Source organism: Tupaia chinensis, unplaced genomic scaffold (assembly GCF_000334495.1).
Source record: "Tupaia chinensis unplaced genomic scaffold, TupChi_1.0 Scaffold000348_1, whole genome shotgun sequence".
Lineage (NCBI taxonomy): Eukaryota > Metazoa > Chordata > Mammalia > Scandentia > Tupaiidae > Tupaia > Tupaia belangeri.
The window spans coordinates 1,111,675-1,118,271 of NW_006159842.1; the positions used below are offsets into that span (position 1 = coordinate 1,111,675).

The 6,597-nt window shown below is 56.2% G+C and overlaps 1 protein-coding gene and 1 long non-coding RNA gene across 5 annotated transcripts in view; one reads left to right on the forward strand and one right to left on the reverse strand.

Moving 5' to 3' along the window:
* USP2 (ubiquitin specific peptidase 2) overlaps window positions 1-6,597 on the reverse strand; it is a 29,651-nt gene that overhangs the window by 11,231 nt on the left and 11,823 nt on the right. The gene's annotated exons all lie outside the window — the stretch shown is intronic.
* Window positions 30-6,597, forward strand: part of LOC114008482 (uncharacterized) — an 18,366-nt gene continuing 11,798 nt past the window's right edge. Inside the window, exon 1 of the long non-coding RNA XR_003550011.1 lies at window positions 30-153. This is a non-coding gene — a long non-coding RNA (uncharacterized LOC114008482). The remainder of the gene's footprint in view (window positions 154-6,597) is intronic.

Here is a 6,597-nt window from a genome sequence, read left to right on the forward strand (position 1 = left end):
CCAGCCCTCTGACCCGGATCCGGACAAAGAGCGGCGGCTCCTCGGGGACGCAGCACAGAAGCGCGGACCTCCAGGCCGGCTTCGGGTATGGGACTCAAGGGAAATGATCTTTGGGGTCCGCAGAGGACAGCTCCCAAGACCGAGTGTTAACTGGTGAGCCCCCAAGGCGGCGTACGATTCCTAACTCTCCCGGGCTGCGGATCGTTCTGAGAACATGAGAGCGCTGTCCTCTCTTCCGGTCGGGCACGGTGCGCATATGCACAAACTTTTCTCCAGCATGGGGGGGCGGTACTGGCTCCCGGGAAGCCTAGCACCCCACAGACCATAGGGACGATGGGCTCGGGTTAAGATGACACACCTCCGCGGCCTCTAGACTGAGCGCCCCTCCTCCTTCCCGTGCTAGCTTGGCCCGTTATCAAAAGAGGCAGTGCTCACATTTTATAAAGTACAATAGGTCACTGTCCCTTTTGGCTCCAGGAAAGAACCGTTTCTGGCTTTTTCTCACCAGTTACCCAGCTCCATCTCTCACAGAATCGTAAAATTTGACTTTTTCTCGGGAGGCGGATTGAAAGTGACACAATGGGGAGATGGGAGAGGGCTGAGATGGGGAGCGAGAGAGGGCTGTACCCTGCACCCTGAGGTCCTCCGTACTTGACTTGGGGGGCTCCGGGTTTAATTTTGGATGCTCTGCCCCTCCACCTCACAGGGAAGCAGGAATCTGCCTAGCGAAAGTATCTTGTTTGGAGCTTGCCGGCTATTTTTAGCCAGTATTTTTAGCATTTAAAAATATTCTGCGAGGCAGCAGTGTGTGCTGTTACTCATCTGTGGGCTCCTTCTGTTCCTGCTGGTGTGCGTCCCCACAAGCACACGCGCACCGCGCACACGACCGCAGCCGCACGCGGGACTGTATCCTAGGCCACCCGCACCACAGCAGTGTCCGGCTGCTCGGCGGTCACACCCTAAGTCCCAGCAGTGCTGGATGGGGCCTGGAACTGTGCCCAGGGCAGGGACAGAGGCTGCAGGGCATTCTGTTTGGTGGGCAGTAAGGGCCAGCCTGTCAGGTGTTCTCCACAGTCACTGTCCACCCCCAGACTCTGACCGAGCCAGGACTCTGAGCAAATTGAGACCGCCCTTTTCTCCAAGCTTCCTTTTTCAGCTACGCCTTTTGAGCCAACCCCACAGTGTCTGCGGCAAAGCTTGCATTTGATCACAGCACTCTTCTGCTCTGAAAGAGAGTGCTTGACTCTCACTCAGGTCTGGGCCTCAAGCAGCCGGTCTGGAAGGCTGTCTGTCCATAGGCTCCTTCCGTGGTCACTGCCTTACTCCCCCCTGATCCCTGGTACTAACCGGTCTGCTTTTTTCTGCTTAAAGAGCAAAACTGCCACTGATTATGTACATACTGAAGCCATGCTCTGGGTGGAGGGCCTGTACTTGTTATCCTAGTTAATTTCCATAACACCATGATGGACTATTATCTCTATTTTCTAGATAAAGGGCCTTAAGAGGTGAGCCAGTGGCTCGATCCCACAGAGCCGACTGTGTGGTTTGAGTCCTGGCCCCAGGAGCATGAGAAACACGTTGGGCACGTGTGCCCAAAATCCTCAGAGAAGAATGGAGGAGAAGGGATTGCAGTGTGGCCATCCCCCTTTGGGGGTGATTTCTCATTTTCCCTCTGTCTGTCTCTCTCTGGCGAGTGCATGTGCCTTATGGCAAAGCTGCTGGGGGTAGGGGGGAGAAGGGCCTTAAGTCCTGAGAAAGAAAGTGGCTTGCTAGGACCACAAACCCAATACCTGACACAGCAAGACTGCACCCAGACCCGTTCTATAGCAAACCCCATGCTTCTAGCCACTATGAATACTAGGACAGTCTGGGGTGTTCTTCCTGCTGCTAAGTTACCTACTTGCAAATTCTGCTAAAAACTGGTCTACAAAGCCTTTCCTAATTAACTCCTCCCAGCTTTAAACGCCCCATTACTGCACCTCCTCAGTCTATTAGCATTCATTTTGCATGGTTTTAATTTACCATAATAGGTTTATCTTTGTCTTATCAATGTCTCTAAGACTTTCATACATGGTCTTCGATTGCCTGTCCCTGGCCTTCGTGGGCCTGTGCACTGAAACTTCAAGGGCAGGGTCTTTTCGCAGGTATTTATCGTGCTGATCCCGTCTCTAAGGAGGGCCAGACTAGGTTCTGCTGAGAGTTCTGGCGCTGTCAAGGGTGGGGTGGGAATCTGCTTCCACGTGGTGAACAAGTGTGCTGGGGCCAGGGGGTGTGGCCCAAGAGGAGTCCCCAGGACCTAGACCCAGTGAGGTGAGCACTCTCACTCCAAGACATTTTGGCACTCTGCCAGGGTACACTCCCTCCTTCATGGGACATGGAGGTGGGGGGTGGTTGCTGGGAGCAGGAAGGGCCAGATGGGGAAAGCACTAGGTTGGGAATACTCTGAGAAGTCTGAAGTGACGGGAATGAATTTACACAGGAACCAGCCAGGTGGTGTGGAGGTTAAGGCAGCTGGATCCCACAGGGCCGACTGCGTGGTTTGAGTTCCCAGAGCTGGTGGCTTCAAAAAGTATTCCAAGTGTGTGCATGCTCAAAATCATGCTCCGAATCTCGAGAGGAGACAGGAGAAGGGGTTGTGGTGTGGTCATCCTCCTGGGAGGTCGGGGAGGTGGGGAGGGTGCTTTCTCACTTTAACTCTGTCTTTCTCCAGTGAGCACATATGCCCTGTAAATTTAAAAAAAAAAAAAGAATGCACACAAAGTCCAGTCTGGTCAAGTAGGTCTGGCTGTGGCAGGACACAGCCACCAAAGAATGGTGGCCCATTTCTCACTAGCCTAGTCCTCGTGACACCCTTTCTCTCTGGTTTCCTTTCTTTTTATTTATTTATTTATTTATTTATTTATTTATTTATTTATTTATTTATTTAGGTTTTTCTATAGGGCATGTGTGCCCGCCAGACAGAGAGAAACAGAGAGACAGAAAGCAAGAAATCACCCCCCAGGTCATGCCGCAATCCCTTCTCCTCCATTCTCCTCTCGGGATCTTGGGCACACATGCACATGCGCCCGGGGTGAGTTTAAGCCATAGGGTCCGGGACGCGAACCGTGGTCGACTACGTGGGAGTCCAGTGACATAGCCATTACATTAACTGCTGGTCCCATGGTTTCCTTTCTTGAAGTGGGGATGGATCCAAAGGGTGTGGTCTTCTGGGATTGGAACCTGGCTCTGGCCCTGTGACTCCCTGCCTCAACTGCGCTGAGCTGGTCTGGGGCGGGCTCCTTCCTGCAGCCGCGATGGCCATTTCTCAGAGCCCAGACTTGGCTTGCCTTCCCCAGGGGATAAGTCGTTTTCTTCACCTCAGATTCCTCTGGCACGAGGAGGAGTGTAAATAAATTAAGGCCAGGGTTGGCTGTGTGAGGACAGGGACTGAGTCTCCTGCCTCTCAGATCTGAGCGTGCAGCTCAGCCTGGGGTTTGGTGACTGACGGGGCTCAGCAAATGTCCCAGCACGTGCCTGCTGTCATCACGCACGTGAGCAGGTGTGGCGGTCTGGCTGGCAAGGAAAAGGGGTTGGGGCTCTCAGCTCCCAGGGGGCCTTTGGGAGGGGGCCCCAAAAGGACCTGTGTGTCCTCCCCACAGCTGTAGGAAGCACAGCTTCCCGGCATGACTTGAATCCTAAGAGGCCCACAGCTCTGAACTCTGAGCCCTAGGCAGTCTGGCCCAAACCAGCCAGATTCCAGAGGCCCACACGCTTCCCTCTTGCTCATGCCTCTGTCCGGGGTGCCAGTTTTCCATCTCCATTGAGGTAAGAGGGCCCAAGGGGCCACGTGTGCTGCTCCGGGCTCTGAACGTCATGTTCATTTCTGAGCCGGTGGTCAGTGGAGCGGCTCCCCCAGGGGCAGGGAACATTCTGCTAGCTTGAATTAACTCCTGCATTCCTGGGCCCCGCCCAGCACTACGGTGGCTCAGGAAGACATTCTGTAGTGGGGGTGGAGGACAAGGCACTGATTGAGAAACTGGGCCTGGGGAGGGCAGGTCGCAGCCCACGACCGGTTGTCAGGGTGGAGACCTTGCTTATCCTAATCACAAACCACAAGCCGTGGCCCTTTCCTTCTCAGCAGCCAGGATGGGTCCTGGCCATGGAGCCCTCTGGCTAAGGTCACCTTTGAGTGGCCTTCTCATGCTGTCAACATCAACACAGACTCAAGCCCTCAGGCAGTTTGAGCTTCTCAGGGTGGGAGTGGGGAAGGACAGGCCCCAGGGATGCAGCTCTGAGCTGACGGAGCAGAGCGAGAAGGCAAGGGACAAGGAGGACGGTCACACTTTTCACCCGGGCAGCCCCTGACATCCTCAGCCTGTTCCCTGAGGAGCCACCTCCACTAGCAGCAGGACGGCACGCAAGTCCAAGGTCCCACCTGAGAGGAAAGTCACATGGTCTCAGCTTACATAATCTCCCTGTCACCGAACAGCTGGAACCCAAGGCTTCGGAAAATGAGTCAGCAGCCCTTCCCAGGACCTGAGACCCGAGGACTCAGGTTCCCAGGCTCTCTCCTCCTAGAAACAGGTCCTGGAGCAGAGGGCCAGGTGTGGATGGGACTGCGTGGGGACAGCCGGCCAGGCCACGCTCAAGCTTGTCTCTGGCTCTGCATCGAGGAACGAGTGCCCGGCATGTGGACTGTACGCTGGAGGGCCCTGGGCCAGGCTGGCTCCTCTTGGGAAGAAGAGAGGGTGGCTTCTGCAGGGTGGGGCGAGGGCAGAGCTAAGGCCAGGGGGCAAAGTGCCAGGGCTGGGCAGCGAGCAGCTGGAGGGGTGGAGCAGAGGAGGATTAGGAAGGATTGTAGGGGTTAAAGCACAGCCCTGGCAGGGCTCACTGGGGACAGCTTGTCCTTCTATAGGCCCTGGGAACAAGAGAGGTGGGGCGGAGCGGGGAGCTGACCGGCTTGCGCACTCAGCACCTGGCTCTCCGCAGGACCGAGCCACCTGGGCTGGCGTGGGGTCCCCACGGGGGTAGCCAGAGCTCGTTACATCACTGCTGTCCTCCCTCTCTCAACCGTCTGCATTTTTGGTGTGCACAGGAGCTGGCCCTCATCCTAGCACTGAGCTGCACCCCCATGGACTGGCATTTTGTGGGTGCTTACACAGCGCAGGAGGGGGCTATCCAGAACGCAGGCGCCTCCGCCAATTCTTACTCACGCGCTGCTGAGTCTGTTGCGGTGAGCCTGGCTAGCGCTGCTCTCCCTGGCCCGTTCTGACCTCCCTCTCTGAATGCCAGTGCAGGCCAAGTCTGCGACCCTGAGAGCCCTCCCAGGTCATAGGAGGCACCTTCTCCCCTCTCTTCCTCCCACAGGGCCCTCCCTACTCTCAGCAGTGCCAAAGTCCCTCTTCTGATACTCCCTTTCTCCCTTAAGTTTGGACGACTCCTCTGTGTTCATTATTCGCTCCGAGCCTCACACCATTCCAGGTGGTGGGCAGGGCAGGCGTGATCATCGCCTTTTATAGAGGAAATATAGCGCTGATGATGGGTGTCCAAGGTTAAAGAGGCAGACTCTTACCTCCACCATTCACGAGCAGCCCGTGCCCGGCTCAGGACCTCCCTTCCCACCGCCTACGACATCGCACACACCCAGGGCCTCCTTCTGTGGCAGCTCCTTAGGAGCGTATTTCCCAAGGTGAATTGTGAGTGTACCAAGGCACCACAGACTGTACTGCTCGAGCCTCCCAAAGCACCTACCTGGAAGGCTACAAAGAGGGACACGGTTTGCTGAGCACCTACTATGTGCCATGCCCGCTCACACGCGTTAGTTTCCCATCCCTCATGATAACCCATGCAGTGGGGGCTAGGGTGGTCCTCGTTCTACAGAGGTGGAAAGGAGCAGAAGGGAAGGAAGCTGTCTGGGCACTGTAGAGGGTTCAGAAGGGAAGAGCTCCGAGTGGAGAGCCAGAAAAAAACTGGACCCGGTTTTAGAAAAACGTGGTCCAGGCCCCACGAGCAGGGTTGTTCTCATCCTAGCAAGCTCCAGGAAGTGAGGGGAGAGGGGTGTGGCTAAATAAAGGTCTCCTGCCATTGGCCCTTAGAGGCCTTCTGCATTGGCAGTATCTTTTTGCGCCCGAGCTCAGAAGGAAACATGAGCTCAACCACGGGGCATTCCCACTCCTGACTATTGGGATTGGAGGGGATGGCTGAGTTTGCCCCCAGGCCATCGGCCACTCCCCTGAGGTCCTCTGGAAGCTCCCTGCACCCTGGCCCTGGGGGTGGGCCGGGTGTCTGCAGTGAAGAGAGAAGGCGTAGCAGGCTCCTGGGAGGGTGGGATGTGTCTGGGTGGGAAGGAGGCGGATCCCCACTCAGGACAGACAGGCCCTGCTCTCATAACCGGGCTCTAGTGTAGCCTGTGGTGAGGAGGGTTCACACCTTGGCAAGCTTCGAGAATCACCTGAAGGGCTCGGGAGGGGCCAACTCCCAGGCACCATCCCCAGTGATTCAGCGGGTCTGTGCGCATCGCTGTCTGTGGATAGTCTGCAGTTGCTTCGAGGAACACTGCTAGGCATAAGGAACACCCCCCCCCACTTTTTGAAAAAGGTCTTTTACACAGGCCACGTG